The sequence below is a fragment of the Lissotriton vulgaris genome, chromosome 5 (assembly GCF_964263255.1).
Source record: "Lissotriton vulgaris chromosome 5, aLisVul1.2, whole genome shotgun sequence".
NCBI lineage: Eukaryota > Metazoa > Chordata > Amphibia > Caudata > Salamandridae > Lissotriton > Lissotriton vulgaris.
The window spans coordinates 1,120,599,189-1,120,621,614 of record NC_141693.1 but is presented as its reverse complement, the minus strand read 5'-3'; positions in this window follow the sequence as shown (position 1 = coordinate 1,120,621,614).

The window sequence follows — 22,426 nt, the reverse complement described above, 5'->3', positions numbered from 1 at the left end:
AACTATAATATCGACTTCAAAAATATTGTGCACATAAATATCGGATTATAAACTATATCGACTTTTTATAAGCATCTGTTAACATAATTAATTAACGTTTTATATGTTTTCACATCAAAATAAACATACAATACTTTCATTAATACTATAGACACACTATTAATTCATCAAACATTTCCTATTGGTATAATTAGATCACCTACACATATAAAAATATTCTGTGCTAGTTTGTTTACTTGTAGAATTATGTTTGGTTTTTCACTTCTAATACAAAGTAATCACAACTGAAATTCAAATATACTAACTAACCAATCACAACCCTAATTTTTTAAATGAACCAATAGCAAACTAATTACTACGGACACTACCCTATATAAGCAATGAAAATGTAAGCACAAACTACTTGCCAAAAGTCACTGAAGGAGATTCATCTCTATTCGAATTGCTGCACAACAACTAGAAGAACCAGACTATCAACCTACTATTACATCTTCTAAGTAAGTAAATAAAATAGAAACTGCATTATTTGCTAATACTACTTACTTACCTGCTAAATACCCAGTGCCCCTTTGCTATTCATACTACTTAACATGCTAAATAATGATTTAAAAATATTTTTTTTAGATACTACGACTACTGAATATTCTACTCAAAATAAATGTGAACAAAGCATAGGAATACAGAATCTAAAAACTATGTAAGTAATTTCACATTGTTTCATTATGTGCACATAAATCTAAACACACAGAAATAATGACTTTTGCACACCATATTTCTATTTTTCTGTAGATTCTACTACTGAAAACTGCACTACTACTGAACTAAGGACATCAGTACTATTTCTACAATACTTTTTACTAAGTAAGTAAATAAAATAGAAACTGCATTATTTGCTACTACTACTTAATTACCTGCTAAATACCCAGTATCCCTTTGCTATTCATAGTACTTAACATGCTAAATAATTATATACAACTTTTTTTTTAAGATACTACGACTACTGAATATTCTACTAAAAATAACTGTGAACAAAGCATAGGAATACAGATTTTAAAAACTATGTAAGTAATTTCACATTGTTTCATTATGTGCACATAAATCTAAACACACAGAAATAATCAGTTGTGCCCCACATATTTCTTTTTTTCTGTAGATTCTACTACTGAAAACTGCACTACTACTGAACTAAGGACATCAGTCCTATTTCTACAATACTTTTTACTAAGTAAGTACATAAAATAGAAACTGCATTATTTGCTACTACTACTTATTTACCTGCTAAATACCCAGTGCCCCTTTGCTATTCATACTACTTAACATGCTAAATAATTATATAAAACTATTTTTTTAGATACTACGACTACTGAATATTCTACTCAAACTAACTGTGAACAAAGCATAGGAATACAGATTCGAATAACTATGTAAGTAATTTCACATTGTTTCATTATGTGCACATAAATCTAAACACACAGAAATAATCAATTGTGCCCCACATATTTTTTTTTCTGTAGATTCTACTACTGAAAACTGCACTACTAATGAACTAAGGACATCAGTACTATTTCTAGAATACATTTTACTAAGTAAGTATTATGCAACTGAAATAAATGTGGAATAACAATACAAACATTTATAACTGTTCTAATTATTTTCTATTATATATTGTTTATTTACAGAGCAAACACGGCGAATAGATATACAGACATAATACAGAACTCCACATTCTAAATAATACTGATACTAATCACAAAGTAAGTATATTAAAGAACATAATTACCAGATAATGTATTAAAAAACGTACCAACATGGTGATTATTCTAACAAATATGTTCCTTATTTTTTTAAGATAACACTACAAAGTACTCTCCAGAAGCTGAAGAAACAATTATACTGCCAAATACCAACCTAAAAAAATATGTAAGTATCTTCACAATGTGAATCATGAAGATACACTTTTGTAGTAGAAATGAGCTCTAACATTGCAAATGTACCTAAACATTATTTAATAATATACTACTTTCCTGTTTCTCATAACAGCTACAACAACATCACAACCATTTATCCCCAACTAAAGAAGCAAGGAACTCCTAAGTTTTGCTGTAAATTCTAAAACACGTAAGTATAAACATTCCTACTTATCACTAACATAGATTATTTATCACATTTAATTTGACAATAACTATTATATATATATTTTATAGATATACAAAGTACAAAATGACCGAAGGAGCCGAATTTGTGACCAGCCAAAAAGGAAAACTATTACTATGCTACATGGGTTACACGTATACACAAGAAAAGCAATATGGCATGAAAGTTAATTGGAAATGTTGTAAATATTATTCGAACAAGTGCTATGGAAGAGCAACAACTAGAGAAGCTACAGTACTGTATACTAGGGAACACAATCATCCACCTAATGTTACAGAAGTAGAAGTTAGAACAGCTTTGGAAAATATAAAAGAAGCTAGTACAGGTTCCCAAAAGCAAACAAATGTCATTTTAAAAGAAGCCATTCCTAAAATCCCAAAAACAGCCACAACCCAAATGCCAAATATCCTGTCCTTAAAAAGAACTATAGCACGAACGAAAAAAGCTACAACTGCTACAACACCATCTCCCAGAACATATCAGGATATAAATTTAACTGCAAACCAAATAATAACTTTAAATAAACAACCATTTATAGTTTATGACAACGAAAACAATGACAAAAGGCTTATAATTTTTGGTACCAATATGAATTTAGTTAAACTGCAGCAAAGCCAATATTGGATGATGGATGGAACATTTAACATCTGTCCCAAACCATTTTTCCAATTATACACAATACATGGCCTCTACCACAACTGCAACATCCCTTTGCTATATGCACTATTGCCAAACAAAAAATAATTCTACATATATGGAATTATTAAATATAATAAAACAAAAAACGAATGATTTTTCTCCAGAAAAAATCATTCTTGATTTTGAGCATGCAATGCTCTCAACTATTCTAAAAATCCACCCCCATACCTGCATTCAAGGCTGCTATTATCATTTCAACCAGTGTTTATGGAGACACCTTCAAAAAACTACCCTAAGTGTCGAATATGCTACAAATTCATCATTTGCTTTCCAAATAAATCAAAAAACTCATTGCACTTGCCTATGTCCCTGTAAAAGATGTAGCTGAACATTACAACATTATTATAGACAGTCCATTCTACAAACAAAATGAAGCTAGATTAAGTCCTTTTCTCGATTACTTTGAAGACACCTGGGTAGGCAGACTCCACAGATCTGGCCACAGACGAAATCCAAAATTCCTCATACCCTGGTGGAACGTGTACAATAGTACCCTTAACAGAGAATCAAAAACTAATAATGCAGTGGAAGGTTGGCACAATGCATTTGTACAATCAAGTGGCAGAACCAAACCTACTCTAGAAAATTTCATTAAATGCCTACAGAAAGAACAGAGCTATCAAGAATTTAGAATGGACCAATCTGTAACAGAACTTGTCCCAAAAACATCCAAGCAAAATAAACAAATGCACAAGTACCTGGAAGAGCAAGTAAAACTTTACCCTAATACAAAAGGCATAGAATACCTAAACATCATAGCCAAAACACTACTGTAAATAATTCTCAAACTGTTATAAAACACTAAAAGTATCCCCTAAGTATGCAAAAATCTGTAACGTGATCTTCTAAAGTATTTAATGTATGCAATATATAAAGATATTATTATAATATATGCACACATTAAAACGAAATAACAAGTAAAAAACAATTCCATAATAAATATGACATTACCCACCCACACTAAAATAGAAAGCAATGACTTACCAATTATGTTGTCAATCCAATAACGTCCTTCTCCACCAAAGTAATCCATGTAGTGCAAAATTAACCCAAAAAAATATGTAAAAATACAACTGTTCCAAAATTAAGAAATCCACGTGGTCCTGAGCCATCGAATAACCATAAAAAACCCGAAAAATAGAAAGAATCGCTCCTGGAAACCCGAAAAATGTAAAGAAGTGTTTGTAAATCAGTGTTGAATTAAACAAACAAACACTTCCTTGAAAAAAAAACGGAACTTCCGATGTAGCGTACACCTATGTCAAAAACATAGAAAACAGACATTCTCACCCACATTAATTAGCTAGTAATTAGATACCAACATATTAACATTGATGATTTAACTTTTAGATATACCCTAAAAGACTTAAATTCAATCTATAAATAAATAGTTAACTAACTAACACTACGTGTATATACCATAAGTAAATATCTGTTTTCAAAATCTAAAACATGACTCCCTCACATTCAACAACACTAAATATAAGGTCACTAGTCTAAAAACATCATAAAAATACACATAAAACATATAAAATCAACCTTACCTGAAGCGACGTGAAGTGTCTCCCAACCGCGATCAGCCCTTCTTCCAAATAACCCAAAACGACCTAACCCGGTTACAAAATAAAGCACCCAAATGCAATAAAATAGTCCCAAGTTTAAAAAATAATATCTATACTTAACAAAATAGGGTAAAAAAATGTATGTTTATATTATTGTTAAAAAATATTTTCTTTAATCCTACTATGATTTAATTAACAAATATGTACATGAATGTAATAATTAAATATTATGAAAACAATAATGTTTATGTTAACAATGTATAGAAATATAACTACATTGTCACAAAATAAAATAATGTAAAAAAGTGTAAAAAATGTGTGACTTATATTATAAAAATTTGATCTTCACAAATGAAGCTGAAAAAAGCTTAATTGAAAAATACTTGTGATCTTTCTACATTTTTTTTCTGAAATAACAATATGTAAAAGAGATAATAAAGAATGTTAATTTTTGTAAAAAGAGATCACAAAATAATAATGCTTCTGTATAGTTGTTTATGAATGTGTTTATAAAAAATTGTTTTAAAAGCTAATGTAAATAAAAAAATATTTTGCATGAAAAAAAATATTATTTTTGAAACATAAATAAAAAAAATGTTTCTACAATCATGTTGAACTATTTGTATCATTATCTTACTAGAAAGTAAAAATCTTATTAATAATTTTTCACTGTATATTAAATGTGAGTATATGTTGGACTCTAATAATGTAATTATTCATATACCAAATCCAGTGTACATTAAATTAGAGTAGGTGCTGCACACTTATTATATAATAATTAATATTCCTACTCCAGTCTACATTAAATTTTATTAGGTGCTGGACACTAATTAATTATTAAATAATATTCCAACTGCAGTCTACAGTAAATTAGAGTTGGTGTAATGTTATATATTTGTAATTTCCTTTAATTGATTGAATGTAAATTAATTATATTTGTACCCTGTACAACTGTACACCAAAAACCCAAAACTGACCCTGAACCCTACAAATACCCCTTTACCCAAAAACAGAAAACTGACCCTGAACCCAAGAAATACCCCTTTACCCAAAAACTGAAAACTGACCCTGAACCCTAAAAATACCCCTTTACCTACAAACTGAAAACTGACCCTGAACCCAAGAAATACCCCTTTACCCAAAAACTGAAAACTTACCCTGAACCCAAAAATACCCCTTTACCCAAAAACTGAAAACTGACCCTGAACTAAGCATGGGCGAATTTTGCGGATCTCGCGTTCGCGAATTTTGCGGATTTGCGGATTCGCAATCCGCAAAATCCGCGAATTCCCGCGAATTTGCGGATTTTTTTTTTTTTGTGTTCGCCCATGTTTCTGCCAGTTCGCGAGGGTTTTTACAATTTCGGAATTTGCGAACTTACCTGTCGGGTCGCAAGTTTTGCGAACTTGTTGTTTCTACGTGTCCAGCCTGTTTGGGACACTCTTCTTCATCACTGCCACTCTCTGTCACCACTGCCACTCTCTGACTACTCATGCCACCCTCTGGCCCACCCATGCCACCCTCTGTTTCATCACCACACCCTCTGGTTGTCCAGTGTACATTATTTTCGGCAAAGCAAAGCACACCTTCCCTGCCTCAAGTGACCTGAATTAATTTGGGGCTGATTAATGTGTCACAGAATATTTTTTTAGCTGGCACCTGCTTCCTTAGTGCGCCCTGATTAGTGATCTTTTGCACTTGCTAAGTGCTTTCATTGTTGCAAAATTAGTTACAACACCTGCCCTGCCCCAACTGACAATAATGAATTAGGGGCTGATTAATGGATTTTAACTTCCAGCCTGGCTCCTGCTTGTCTCCCTTAGCTGTAATTCAGGACCTTTGTGGCATATGTGTAACTATTCTGAGGTTCAGAGCAGGGTCACATAATAGCTTCAACTGGCAACTGAACTCTGGAGGGGCCCCTCAGGAAGCACTACAGGAAATGGCTACTAATGATGAGCCTGAACTTTTGAACCTGGTAAGTAGTTACTTTCAGTTTTGCTAAAATCGTATTTCTGCAATTTTGCACTTATTCGCGGGGCGCGAACTCACGCGAACAGTGCGAGCAAAATCCGCTGCTCGCGGATTTGCGGATTTTGCGGGAGATTCGCGAATCTCGCGGATTGCGAATTTCCCGAAAATCCGCAAAATCCGCGAGCGGAACGGATTTTCCGCCCATGCTTACCATGAACCCAAAAAATACCCCTTTACCCAAAAACTGAAAACTGACCCTGAACCCAACAAATACCCCTTTACCCAAAAACTGAAAACTGACCCTGAACCCAAAAAATACCCCTTTACCCCAAAACTGAAAACTGACCCTGAACCCAACAAATACCCCTTTACCCAAAAACTGAAAACTGACCCAGAACCCTAAAAATACCCCTTTACCCAAAAACTGAAAACTGACCCTGAACCCAAAAAATACCCCTTTACCCAAAAACTGAAAACTGACCCTGAACCCAAAAAATACCCCTTTACCCAAAAACTGAAAATTGACCCTCAACCCAAAACATACCCCCTTTACCCAAAAACTGAAAACTGACCCTGAACCCTACAAATACCCCTTTACCCAAAAACTGAAAACTGACCCTGAACCCAAAAAATACCCCTTTACCCAAAAACTGAAAACTGACCCTGAACCCAACAAATACCCCTTGACCCAAAAACTGAAAACTGACCCTGAACCCTAAAAATACCCCTTTACCCAAAAACTGAAAACTGACCCTGAACCCAAAAAATACCCCTTTACCCAAAAACTGAAAACTGACCCTGAACCCTAAAAATACCCCTTTACCCAAAAACTGAAAACTGACCCTGAACCCAACAAATACCCCTTGACCCAAAAACTGAAAACTGACCCTGAACCCTAAAAATACCCATTTACCCAAAAACTGAAAACTGACCCTGAACCAAAAAATACCCCTTTACCCAAAAACAGAAAACTGACCCTGAACCCAAAAAATACCCCTTTTCCCAAAAACAGAAAACTGACCTAGAACCCTAAAAAATAATCATTTTCCCAAAATTAATTATTATTATTTAATTACCAATTAATGATTAATTAACAATAACGTTAATATATGAACTCATTAGCTGTAATTAAAGAATGTAAATATTCATAATTATTTTTCACAATTTAATTAACACTAAAATAAAATATATATTTATTAACAAATTACCTAATTAATATAATTAACTAATTAATATTAATTAATTACCAATTAATTAGTAATTAATTATATGTACTATATGATCTTCATTAATTAACTAATTAATTTTAATTAATTACCAATTAGGTATAAATTAGAAATATTGACTAACATATATTAATTAATTATTATTAAATTACTTCCCACCCTTATCCCCTATAAACCCAATAACCCGCTCCTAGAACTAGATATCTATTATGTATTATTTTTTTATATTAATTTTAAAAATAAATTATTGTTAAATTTCTTTTTTTACATATTTTTATTATTTTAGGTTATTTTACATACATTTTAATACACTCCCCACCCTTATCCCCTATAAACCCAATAACCCGATCCTAAACCTAGATATGTTTTTAAAATAATATTTTTTTTTTCTAATTTTTATTTAAGGAGACACCTTTTTAACAACATTTTATGTACAATTATTTTACTTTTTCCTATACTATTGATTAATTCCATTACTACACGATATTTTGTATTGTCGATATTTTGTCAAACGATATTATTGTTTTCGATATTTTTACTTACTTACCTATTACGATATTTTTGTATCCGATATTTTTGCTTCCCTATATTTTTGGCCTTCAATATTTTTTCTTCGATATTTTTTCTGCTTACCGACACGTACACCTTTAGCTGACTTCTGTGTGACCTGAACGAACTGACTCCCTTGCCCGAAGCTGACCTTGTTAGGCAGCTGGTCCGATTGAGATCAAAGAGCAGGACATTGCTGAGTTTATGGTACATGCACACACCCTTCTATCTTGCTTCTCATCTGTTTCTGTTCCTTCTTTTATGGCCTATTTATGGTTTGGGTTGAGGTCCTTTTATTATGGGTTTGTCCGGCCTGTCCGAGCAAGAATGTTGGATTTTGCCTTGTCATTTATGGTGGGCTGGACAACTGAAAGTGGGCTTGTCGTTATGCGATACCTTTTGAAATATCACTGTGTGATTGGACAGTTCGTAAATAATTGATGCTAGTCAGGAATGTGATTTTTGGCATAAAAGACGATGTCTCGCAATACTAAAGGTATACAGTCTCTGACGAACCACCCGTGTTGTGCTTCGTAGACCTCTGTTCCTTGTTGCAACCAATATATTTGGTCTTTGACGTCACCGAGAAGTATCCCGTGTCTCTGTATTCTAAGACAGGTGAACCCGAAGACATTGGGCGTGCCCCTGGCGCTGCTGGGTTCTAAAACCCGGTTCTTCACTATCACTTTTCCTATCTCCACCTCCTCTCCATGTAATCTCCAAACACTCTAGACGGCTTCACAGTACAACAACCTACCTCGACTTACATTCAAATCTACCTCTCAGTGTCAAAAATGAGACCACAACCTGCCCACATAACATTTCTGGGTTTCGTTTTATAGCTTTTAACTTAATAACACATACATCTCCGACCACCACCCCACTATTTTCACAAAAAAGTATAATTTGCAAACGTGCAACATTTTGTTTATCTCCCTGAATACATTACAAACACAAATTAATGCTGTACCTCATTTTCAAAACCATACAGTCTTGTTTGTGAAAAATTCCTAAACATATATAAAGAACGTATTTAACAACAGGTCAAATTTTATGCATATTTAATAACCAATATCAAACACCACACTTTACTAACACTATATTACTTTGAAATAAAATTACTTTCAAACTTAAAAACATCACCTCAAATACTTCATCGAAGGTCCAAGCAATAACTTTGTTCAATAAGAATGTGTTAATGGAACTGATTCTGAAGCGCTCTAAGATGGGGGCTATTTATCAGCACTTGATTTCTGGTCTTCCTGATGACCTCTCTTCTCAGAATGCTAAGTGGGAGACAAAGCTGGGTAAGACCGGGCTGGATATCTCTCGGGCCCTAGCACTATCAACCAATATGTTACTATGAGGTAGCTTACGATCCCAATGTTATATGGCATTATTTGATCTTTACTACACTCTGGCTAAAATTTCTAAATGGGGAGGCAGAGGGGGCAATGGCTGATCCAGATGTGGCTTGGTGGCAACCAACGATGTTCACATGTTCATTTCTTGTCCTAAACTTGTGTTATTTTACATGATGTAGAACTGTTTATCAATTCTAGTCTTAATATTTCAGCTGTATTGTCACCAGAATTTGTTATATTTGGTTGTGAAAATGCTGATTTGTGCGAGAGAACAACCCATGCATCTGCCCTTTTATTTATAGCCATATCATTAGTGCAGCTTTGTATAACATCAGAATGGATCAGTCAGGATGCCCCTACCTTTATAAACTGGAGAGCAAGGATTTTGGCACAATATAATGTAGAATTTGCCGTCTTTCAGAGGAGGGGAAGAAGGCGGCCGGAGCTAGGCCAGAAGATTTGCGCTCCATTGGTGGACTGGCTTGGAGACTAGTTCATCAAGTCCCTCTCCTAACTGCATTCCATGGTCATTTATTTTTTTATTGGTTCCTGGTTCTGCCCCTTTCTCGTTTTTTCTTTCTCTCCTTTTTCGTCTTCTTTTTTCCCCCTCTTCTTTGTTGGCTTTAATCAAATGAGTTATTCGTGTTTTTATTAATTTTGTTATTTAATATCGTGTTTGTTTGTGCTTACGGTGCTGTATTTTTCAAACTGTACAATAAAAAATAAGTTGAAAAAAAATCTGATTCTTAATCACGACTACAGAACACATAACACACCTTGTTCATTTCTAACTCACCTTTGCAGTTGGTATGCAGATTTCAAATGTCACACACAATTCTTTCTTTGTCACATAGTACATGCAAAGCACCGATTTCATCAAGAGTGGAACCAGGAATGGCACAATTTCTCTGTCGCTCCACACATAAATACCTGTAACGAACAAATCAGAATACTTCATTCCTTCAACAACATTCCAAAACTTATCTCCATTGGTTAAATTTGAATTTTCTATACGAAAAGCTACTTAATATTCTGCGTCACTTACAGGTCACAAGTTCAAACAATTTTATCAACACACTTTCTGGAACATTCTACGACACCTGGAGGTCAATTTTTTTTGTAACCTAACAATATACTTTTGCAACATTTTATTGAACATTTAACGGCACGTGCAGGTTAAAAGTTCACAATAGGGGTCAGTAGTTCATCAGCTTTATCCCCAACTCCAGCAGCACTTCAGCGTACGCTCCCAGCACCCTCAGACCCATAGAAGTAAGTGCTCCACTATCCAAATACTGAATTCATTTCATACACACAAATTTACCTTTGCACTCCCTATATAACACCCCCTAAGCATCATACACAAGTTACAATATTCGAAACAAAAGTTCCCCCCGCTCCCTTCTTCAACCAGGGTAACACAGCCGCCAACTGAAGCGCTAATTCGGGAGGCATTTCGTTGCCATCCAGCGGTGTGATAACCACCGGGATTGGCAATCCCCCATCCGGTGTGGGTACCGGGCTGGACGCTGGTGCTACTGGGACCAGTGGGACTTCCATCGGGACTAGGGCCTCGCTAGGACCCGCTCTCACCCTCTTCTTTTTCCCCTTATCCCCCCCTGGGGTAATGTTTGGCAAAGCAGGCCCTACGACCCTCTAAGGATGCCCCGAGGGCCCCGCTTGTGCCTCAACTTGTTTCCTGAGGGCCGCTAAGCCGCAACCCAGCTGGTCTACTTTACCGAACTTCCTGTCCATCGCCGACACTTGGTTCACCAATGTGTGCAGCATACATTCCATCTCGGAGCTCTTTCCAGTCTTCTTACCAGGCATGTCCACGTTCAACGTTAGCTCAGCCTGTCCTCCAGAAGTGACTTGGATCCCAGCTACTCCTTGACGACGGAAACAGAAAAAACAACGATTATACGTTCAAAAAACTGCAGCTTGTTCCCTTGAGGGCTCACGAGCGACGAGTGGTGCAGCCTTCAGAGCGCAGGAACAAGAGGACGCTTTCCTGGATTCCCGCTCCTTTATCCAGCAGCAGGAAGGCGGGGCCGCGCCCCCATCCCGCCCATCGGTACACGGACTTCCGGGCGGGTGTTTAGGACAACCCTTTTAGGCAGCATGGGCGTGCTCCGACCACGCCGCTATGGGCATACCGGCCGGGACACGCCCCCCGCCCGCAACGGTTTCCCGGGGGATCGGGGCACCCATCCATACGTTCAGGATGACCGAGTGGTCTCCCCTTTCCAATAACACCCCCTAAGCATCCTACACAAGTTATAATATTCGAAACAAAAGTTCCTCCGAGTCGGTATAACTACATGCTGACTCTACTTGGACAGATGTGGCACAGCAGCCAGAGCACATGACTTCACAGCATAGGAAAAACAGTTTGGGATCACTCTTTCATCCCTGAGTCCCGCAGCACCTCACCTTAGCAGCATAAGACTTCAGGCACTACCTCACATATTTTCCGTACCCCAGGACTTTCAGACCAGTACAGGTCAGTAGTTCGTCCTAGTAGGTATAAACACATGCTGACACTACTTCCACAGCTGTAGTGCAGTGGCCACGGCACATGACTTCACATCCTAAGACACACAATTTGGACTCACCCTTTATTTATTTATTTATTTATTTATTGCATTTATATGGTGCAACAGCTACCCTGAGGGTTTCCCGGCACCTTGGATCTGAATTATCCAAAAAAAGGAGTGTGAAACTATTGATTAAACAACCAGGCTCTGACGCCCTTCCGGTAATGGATATAACTAGGTTCCAGGCGTAGTTTAAGTGGAAGTGAATTCCACAAAACTGGGGCAAGGTAGGTGAATGAGCGTCCGCCCAATTGTGCCCGTTTAAACCTGGGGACAGCAAATTTGGCCTGATACATAGACCGAAGGATACGAGAGGGTAAGTATTTATGGGCCAGCTTACATAAATATGCAGGTGCTTCCCCTGGGTATACAACCTTTACAACAAATCTTTTACCACGCACTACCATTACAACCTAGTCATAACAACGCAAACCATTACAACGCATTGCGCTGGGGGGCGCTCTAGGATAGGGAATACGTTTAATTTACTATCCAACACCTTCCCTAGTGTCCACGGGGACTGGAGTTGGAATAGTAAATTAAACTATTCACTATCCAGCACCCCAAAGCGCTATGCGTTGTAATGGTATGCGTTGTAAATACCGCGTTGTAATGGTATGCGTGGTAAAAGCATGCGTTGTAACGTCATACATCCCTTTCCCTGTGTTGATCCTGAACATATAACAAAGTGCTTTGAATTTCACTCTGTTGGTTATCTTCAGACAGTGCAGTTTTTTAAGATGTTCCGCCACACTCGTCCGCCCTGGGAGATGGAGAAGCAACCTAGCTGCGGCATTTTGAATGACCTGAAGTTGGTTTATGGTATCTTTATTGGCTCCTAAATATAAGATATTCCCGTAATCTAACCTTGAACCGAATAAGGCCTGTAGTACTGTTCTCTGCGCCCCTTCCGGGAGTTGCCATAATATTTTCCTCAACCATTTGAGGATTGCGAAACAGGTTGAGGCCGTTTTGGCTGTTTGTGCCCGCATTGATAGTTTGTCATCAACTATTACCCCAAGGTTGCGTGCAGATTGTACCGCAACCGGGGTCAGACCCATTTCTGCCGGCCAGTGCGTGGGACCCCAAAGATCCTTATGATCACCAAAAATAATCAACTCGGTTTTATCCCCGTTCAGTTTTAATTTCTTGGAATGCAACCAATCAGCCATTCTCAGAAGCCCAGAGTGAAGAGGGGAAGTTTTGGATTTATCCGTGGTTGCTAGGGAGAACACTAATTGTGTGTCGTCCTCGTAGGAATAAATTGTGAGGCCCATTTCTACTGCAATTTTAGCTAACCGGGTAACATAAATATTGAAGAGTAGCGGACTCAATATTGAGCCCTGAGGAACCCCGTAGGTGTTGTTTTTGGAGAAGACCTGGAAAGTCCGATGTGAGAGTGATTGCTCCAGCCACTCCAGCGCTTTCCCTCTTACCCCTATGTCTTCTAGAGCCTGAATCAAGGTTTGGGGGATATGGTGTCAAAAGCGGCAATCAAATCTAAAAGAATGAGTGCCGCCGTGCCCCCACTATCCAATTCCTGACGGATCGCTTCAGTGACCCCTAATAGGGTAGACTCCGTGGAGTGACCCCTTTTGAACCCCGACTGAGAGGGATGGAGTAATTTATTATCGTTGACAAAGTCTGCTAGCTGTTTGTTCACATGCTTTTCCAGGACTTTAGAAAATAATGGCAAGAGTGATATAGGGCGAAAATTAGAGAAGACCTCCAGGTCTCCTTTTTTAGCAGGGGTACTACCATAACACGCTTCCAGTCATCGGGTACCACTGCTTCCTTTAAGGAAGCATTTAACATTGATCTAATTAAGTCCAGGATGAATGGATCCAACTGTTTCAGGACAGAGGCTGGCATTGAGTCCTGAGGTGAGCCTGGTCTAATACTATTTAGTACCTCCACAAAAGTCGTGGGGTCCAGAGGTTGCCACATCATAAGTACAGTCTCCGTGGAAATCTCACTTTTGTCGCTTTCACTAGGGATGTTGGTTACTAATGAGGGACATGCGTCGTCACCATCTTTATTGAAGTTCAAATACATTTTAGATATTTTCTCATTAAAATAATTGGCAATACGATTACATTGCGTGATAGACAGAGTCAGGGCTTCTGGTTGTGTTGCCGCTCCCGCTAGGTCTTTTAAAACTTTGAAAAGAGTGCCTGGGTAACTTTGTGCTACTAGGATGGAGTTTTTGGTGTAGTTTCCCTTATCGATTTTACAAGACAGATGGTAGGCATTAAATGCTTGTTCATATATTTCCTTGTTAACTGAATCATAGTATCTTCTCCACTGCCTCTTTAGTTTTTTGCAATTACTTTTTTCTTCCTTTAATTTCTCTGTAAACCACGGGACCGGGGGATTACATGATTTCCGTTTACTTAAAGTAAGCGGGACTATGGTTTGTGAGGCCCTAGATAGCCAGCTGTTGATCTCTTTATAGTCTCTAATTTTAAGATCCTTAACCCCTTCCAGGCTCATGACGAGCTGGGCTCGTCATGGTGTAGCCTCCTCAAACACTGATGACGAGCCCAGCTCGTCATGAACAATGGGTTTTTTAAAATCTCAGCATAGCTCCAGAATAACGGTAGCGCGCATGTGGTTAAGATCAATATCGGGACTAGACCATATTAGCTGTGCATTGAGATCATTTATATTGAGTTTTTTCCAGTTCCTGAACCACGCCTCAGATCTAATCAGGTCTTTAGTAGTAGGAACCCAGATTTTAAAATTGATGAGGTAATGGTCGGACCATGGAATAGGAGATGCGGGCTCACACCTTATGCTATCAAAGTTTGCAATAATTTGGTCTAATAAGTGACCTGCAATGTGTGTGGGACCATTGTTCCATAATTGGACATTGAGTGCTACTAGGTCAGACAGAAAATTGAGGATCATAGGACAACTGCGATCCTCCAGATGCAGGTTGAGGTCCCCAAGAATAGAGAACATGGATGCTTCCATTAGGAGTGGGGTGATACACTCTGATAGAGCCGCCACCCAATCCCCGGCCGCACCAGGTGGACGATAAACCAGGATCCCTGTAAATGTAATTTGGGGTGTCAGGGCCAGTTTGAAAAGACCAGCTTCACAATTGGCCAAATTAAGATCTTCCCATTTGCATTTGAATGTTTTCTTAACGATAATACCTATGCCACCCCCACTTTGGTTCAATCGGTCTTTCCTGAATATGGCTTAGTTTGGGGGTAGGGCCGTGGCAATGTCCGGACCTGAGCTAGCATTTAGCCAGGTCTCTGTTAAAAATAGCGATACAAAAGGGGATGATGGATGGAGCTTTGGAGCAAATCAAACACTCAACCCCAGTCAACTGATCTGTGTTTAATCCATCACCCTTCTTTAGCTCACTCAGCCACCCCAGTTCAGACATGGCCATATGCAAATCAGTCTGACCCTGTGCCTCATGGGAACAGTCCAGCCCAAACTGCCAAGCCATGTCTTCCCTAGACCGGAAACAAGCATCCTGAGACCGGTTTCGGATTCAAAATCCTCATCAGCCAGGCTATCTTGAATCCAGTGGCCAAGTGAGCAAGGGACTCACGTCTGAGCATACCCTGCCAACTTAGGGCGAACAAAGCGATACAAAAGGGAATGATGGACGGAGCATTGGAGCAAATCAAACACTCACCCCAGTCAACTGATCTGGGTTTAATCCATCACCATTCTTTAGCTCACTCAGCCACCCTAGTTCAGACATGGCCATATGCAAATCAGTCTGACCATGTGCCTCATAGGAACAGTCCAGCCCGAACTGCCAAGCCATGTCTTCCCTGGACCAGAAACAAGCTTCCTGACACCGGTTTCGGATTCATAATCCTCATCAGCCAGGCTATCTTGAATCCAGTGGCCAAGTGAGCAAGGGACTCACGTCTGAGCATACCCTGCCAACTTAGGGCGAAAAAAGCGATACAAAAGGGGATCATGGACGGAGCATTGGAGCAAATCAAACACTCACCCCCAGTCAACTGATCTGGGTTTAATCCATCACCATTCTTTAGCTCACTCAGCCAGCCCAGTTCAGACATGTCCAAATGCAAATCAGTCTGACCCTGTGCCTCATGGGAACAGTCCAGCCCGAACTGCCAAGCCATGTCTTCCCTGGACCGGAAACAAGCATCCTGAGACCCGTTTCGGATTCATAATCCTCATCAGCCAGGCTATATTGAATCCAGTGGCCAAGTGAGCAAGGGACTCACATCTGAGCATACCCTGCCAACTTAGGCCGAACAAAGCGATACAAAAGGGGATGATGGACAGAGCGTTGGAGCAAATCAAACATTCACCCCCAGTCAACTGATCGGTGTTTAATCCATCACCATTCTTTAGCTCACTCAGCCACGCCAGTTCAGCCATGGCCATATGCAAATCAGTCTGACCTTGTGCCTCATGGGAACAGTCCAGCCCGAACTGCCAAGCCATGTCTTCCCTGGACCGGAAACAAGCATCCTGAGACCGGTTTCGGATTCATAATCCTCATCAGACAGGGTATCTTGAATCCAGTGGCCAAGTGAGCAGGGGACTCACGTCTGAGCATACCGTGCCAACTTAGGGCGAACAAAGCGATACAAAAGGGGATGATGAATGGAGCGTTGGAGCAAATCAAACACTCACCCTCAGTCAACTGACAGGATTTCTCCGTAGGGAATGCCAGCAATGAGGTGTTTTGGTTGCGCGCTGGTGGCGTGTAAAGTAATGTTTCCAGAAGTTGGTTTCCTATATAGGGTACTTTCAATTTTGTTATTATTGACATACAGCCTTACGTCCAAGAATTCTATTTCTCTTTTGTGAATGTGGGAAGTGAATTTCAGATTGAAGATATTGTTATAAATCTTTTCTATGAAGCGGCACTCCTCCTCTTCAGTCCCCCTCCACAAAATAAACACATCATCTATGTATCTTAAGTACGACACAATATGTGCCTCATAGATTGTGGTTTTGAGGACCTGCTCCACCCACCAGCTCACATGCAAGCATGCATAACTGGGGGAGAAGCAGGCCCCCATCGCCACACCTCTCATTTGTTTGTACATATCTTTATCAAACAAAAAATAATTATTATGCAGGCACCAACTAATAAGCTCCAAAATGACTTTATTGTGTTCATACAAAGTACTGGATGTCGGTAATGGAGGGGTTTGTCTGCATAATTTCACGCTAGCCAGAAGCGTGTCAAGAGGCCCCACTCTGCAAGCTGGCTGGAGAACTGCTGGCTCCTGCGTCTGGAACGCTCTTTTTTCATCCGAGGTATCGGAATTTCTCCAGCCACCCTCAGCAAGTAGGAGATGCAAGGGCTGCTGCCAGGTGCAGCTTGTGACTTCACGAGGGGTTTTCTTCACTGCAATGTAAACCCACAGCCCAGTGGACACTATCTTCAAGAGGCTCGAGTGTAAGGGGACTTAAGGAAGCACTTTGTGATTTTAAACGGCAACCAGGAATACTTTCAATCTGTCACCTGTGTTTCCCCTGCAGTGCACCAGTAGAGAAGGGAGGAATGATGTTTGATCCGGCTCCGCGCAACCTCCACCCAGGCAAGAGGAACTCTGGGAGATGTAGTGTGTAATGCATTACACTGTGAGGGGCGAGCACATGACCAGGAGCACTGTGCGCTTCCACCAATCGGAGGGATGCAGGACTATTTAAAACACAGGTGGGGCAGCATCCTGGCATTACAGAGGCACCCGAGGAAGGCTAACCAGCCGAAATGCATCGTGCCAGACATCTGTTTGAATAAAAGGCTTCCAAGTGAAATTTCCCCGTGTGGCCTCTCTCTTTCGGTAATGGAGGGGTTTGTCTGCATAATTTCACGCTAGCCAGAAGCGTGTCAAGAGGCCCCACTCTGCAAGCTGGCTGGAGAACTGCTGGCTCCTGCGTCTGGAACGCTCTTTTTTCATCCGAGGTATCGGAATTTCTCCAGCCACCCTCAGCAAGTAGGAGATGCAAGGGCTGCTGCCAGGTGCAGCTTGTGACTTCACGAGGGGTTTTCTTCACTGCAATGTAAACCCACAGCCCAGTGGACACTATCTTCAAGAGGCTCGAGTGTAAGGGGACTTAAGGAAGCACTTTGTGATTTTAAACGGCAACCAGGAATACTTTCAATCTGTCACCTGTGTTTCCCCTGCAGTGCACCAGTAGAGAAGGGAGGAATGATGTTTGATCCGGCTCCGCGCAACCTCCACCCAGGCAAGAGGAACTCTGGGAGATGTAGTGTGTAATGCATTACACTGTGAGGGGCGAGCACATGACCAGGAGCACTGTGCGCTTCCACCAATCGGAGGGATGCAGGACTATTTAAAACACAGGTGGGGCAGCATCCTGGCATTACAGAGGCACCCGAGGAAGGCTAACCAGCCGAAATGCATCGTGCCAGACATCTGTTTGAATAAAAGGCTTCCAAGTGAAATTTCCCCGTGTGGCCTCTCTCTTTCGGTAATGGAGGGGTTTGTCTGCATAATTTCACGCTAGCCAGAAGCGTGTCAAGAGGCCCCACTCTGCAAGCTGGCTGGAGAACTGCTGGCTCCTGCGTCTGGAACGCTCTTTTTTCATCCGAGGTATCGGAATTTCTCCAGCCACCCTCAGCAAGTAGGAGATGCAAGGGCTGCTGCCAGGTGCAGCTTGTGACTTCACGAGGGGTTTTCTTCACTGCAATGTAAACCCACAGCCCAGTGGACACTATCTTCAAGAGGCTCGAGTGTAAGGGGACTTAAGGAAGCACTTTGTGATTTTAAACGGCAACCAGGAATACTTTCAATCTGTCACCTGTGTTTCCCCTGCAGTGCACCAGTAGAGAAGGGAGGAATGATGTTTGATCCGGCTCCGCGCAACCTCCACCCAGGCAAGAGGAACTCTGGGAGATGTAGTGTGTAATGCATTACACTGTGAGGGGCGAGCACATGACCAGGAGCACTGTGCGCTTCCACCAATCGGAGGGATGCAGGACTATTTAAAACACAGGTGGGGCAGCATCCTGGCATTACAGAGGCACCCGAGGAAGGCTAACCAGCCGAAATGCATCGTGCCAGACATCTGTTTGAATAAAAGGCTTCCAAGTGAAATTTCCCCGTGTGGCCTCTCTCTTTCGGTAATGGAGGGGTTTGTCTGCATAATTTCACGCTAGCCAGAAGCGTGTCAAGAGGCCCCACTCTGCAAGCTGGCTGGAGAACTGCTGGCTCCTGCGTCTGGAACGCTCTTTTTTCATCCGAGGTATCGGAATTTCTCCAGCCACCCTCAGCAAGTAGGAGATGCAAGGGCTGCTGCCAGGTGCAGCTTGTGACTTCACGAGGGGTTTTCTTCACTGCAATGTAAACCCACAGCCCAGTGGACACTATCTTCAAGAGGCTCGAGTGTAAGGGGACTTAAGGAAGCACTTTGTGATTTTAAACGGCAACCAGGAATACTTTCAATCTGTCACCTGTGTTTCCCCTGCAGTGCACCAGTAGAGAAGGGAGGAATGATGTTTGATCCGGCTCCGCGCAACCTCCACCCAGGCAAGAGGAACTCTGGGAGATGTAGTGTGTAATGCATTACACTGTGAGGGGCGAGCACATGACCAGGAGCACTGTGCGCTTCCACCAATCGGAGGGATGCAGGACTATTTAAAACACAGGTGGGGCAGCATCCTGGCATTACAGAGGCACCCGAGGAAGGCTAACCAGCCGAAATGCATCGTGCCAGACATCTGTTTGAATAAAAGGCTTCCAAGTGAAATTTCCCCGTGTGGCCTCTCTCTTTCGGTAATGGAGGGGTTTGTCTGCATAATTTCACGCTAGCCAGAAGCGTGTCAAGAGGCCCCACTCTGCAAGCTGGCTGGAGAACTGCTGGCTCCTGCGTCTGGAACGCTCTTTTTTCATCCGAGGTATCGGAATTTCTCCAGCCACCCTCAGCAAGTAGGAGATGCAAGGGCTGCTGCCAGGTGCAGCTTGTGACTTCACGAGGGGTTTTCTTCACTGCAATGTAAACCCACAGCCCAGTGGACACTATCTTCAAGAGGCTCGAGTGTAAGGGGACTTAAGGAAGCACTTTGTGATTTTAAACGGCAACCAGGAATACTTTCAATCTGTCACCTGTGTTTCCCCTGCAGTGCACCAGTAGAGAAGGGAGGAATGATGTTTGATCCGGCTCCGCGCAACCTCCACCCAGGCAAGAGGAACTCTGGGAGATGTAGTGTGTAATGCATTACACTGTGAGGGGCGAGCACATGACCAGGAGCACTGTGCGCTTCCACCAATCGGAGGGATGCAGGACTATTTAAAACACAGGTGGGGCAGCATCCTGGCATTACAGAGGCACCCGAGGAAGGCTAACCAGCCGAAATGCATCGTGCCAGACATCTGTTTGAATAAAAGGCTTCCAAGTGAAATTTCCCCGTGTGGCCTCTCTCTTTCGGTAATGGAGGGGTTTGTCTGCATAATTTCACGCTAGCCAGAAGCGTGTCAAGAGGCCCCACTCTGCAAGCTGGCTGGAGAACTGCTGGCTCCTGCGTCTGGAACGCTCTTTTTTCATCCGAGGTATCGGAATTTCTCCAGCCACCCTCAGCAAGTAGGAGATGCAAGGGCTGCTGCCAGGTGCAGCTTGTGACTTCACGAGGGGTTTTCTTCACTGCAATGTAAACCCACAGCCCAGTGGACACTATCTTCAAGAGGCTCGAGTGTAAGGGGACTTAAGGAAGCACTTTGTGATTTTAAACGGCAACCAGGAATACTTTCAATCTGTCACCTGTGTTTCCCCTGCAGTGCACCAGTAGAGAAGGGAGGAATGATGTTTGATCCGGCTCCGCGCAACCTCCACCCAGGCAAGAGGAACTCTGGGAGATGTAGTGTGTAATGCATTACACTGTGAGGGGCGAGCACATGACCAGGAGCACTGTGCGCTTCCACCAATCGGAGGGATGCAGGACTATTTAAAACACAGGTGGGGCAGCATCCTGGCATTACAGAGGCACCCGAGGAAGGCTAACCAGCCGAAATGCATCGTGCCAGACATCTGTTTGAATAAAAGGCTTCCAAGTGAAATTTCCCCGTGTGGCCTCTCTCTTTCGGTAATGGAGGGGTTTGTCTATATATATATATATATATATATATATATATATATATATATATATATATAGGTCCGCTGCATCTCTGAAGTCCATCACTGCGGACAACTGTGTTGGATATATATATATATATATATATATATATATATATATATATATATATATATATATATATATATATATATATATATATATATATATATATATATATATATATATATATATATATATATATATATATATATATATATATATCCAACACAGTTGTCCGGTAGTGATGGACTTCAGACATGCAGCGGACCTGTGCGGGTACCGGCTATCCATGTAATTACAAGCAGCGTACTTTCTACTTTTAGAAAAGACAGCGCAGGACACTTCAAGATGCTTGATGCTTTATTAATGCATTTTTGAAAGCCTTCTACTGATGCGTTTCACCAATTACGGCTTGGTCACGGTAAAGCAAACGTTGTTCTACTTCTGTTTACACACTAGTGCAATTAATATAGAAAGTGGACCATGTGAGTGCTTGTAAAAATTTAGTAGGCGCCATCTTGTAATGGTGTTTCATCTTATTCATTATTTAGTGTGAATATGTCATAAGAAACTCATGTCATAATGATAAATACAGTTATATGCAAAAGAGGTTACCCGTAGTGCTCCAATATAAAGTGCCAATGCGGGCAATACATTTATAATTGATCCTTCAATTTCCGCTGTGTCTAATTATATTAGAACCAGCTCAAATACAAATACAATTCTGTCATTTCAAATAATAATGATATTTGCGCTCTTCATCATTCCAACATAATAGCGGTTAATACATTTGTGCAAAATCTTTCAGTTGCTGCACCATCCATTTATGATTTTTTGAACAGCTCAGAAACAAATACGATTTTGTCCATATCAATTGTCCTATGCCAGGTGATATCAATGATTTCTGTCCTTCATTATGCATTTATGCAATGAGTCTTGCCCTAGCGGGCTTGCTCTGTGACATCTCAAGTGTTCATTAAAGTCCAGCCTAAGTGGGCATATATGCATATAACATATAAAAGGAAAAAACTGCATGAAACTTATCTCCATTGGAAGTTTTTACACCTTTGTGATTTACTCTTTCTTGTTACAGTTGTCTCCAGTATACACATGGTCCTATTTACAACAAAGAAACAAGGATAATGTGTTGAAATAAATATATAAACCATCTAATAATCCTAGATACAATAAAAAATACATTTAATTT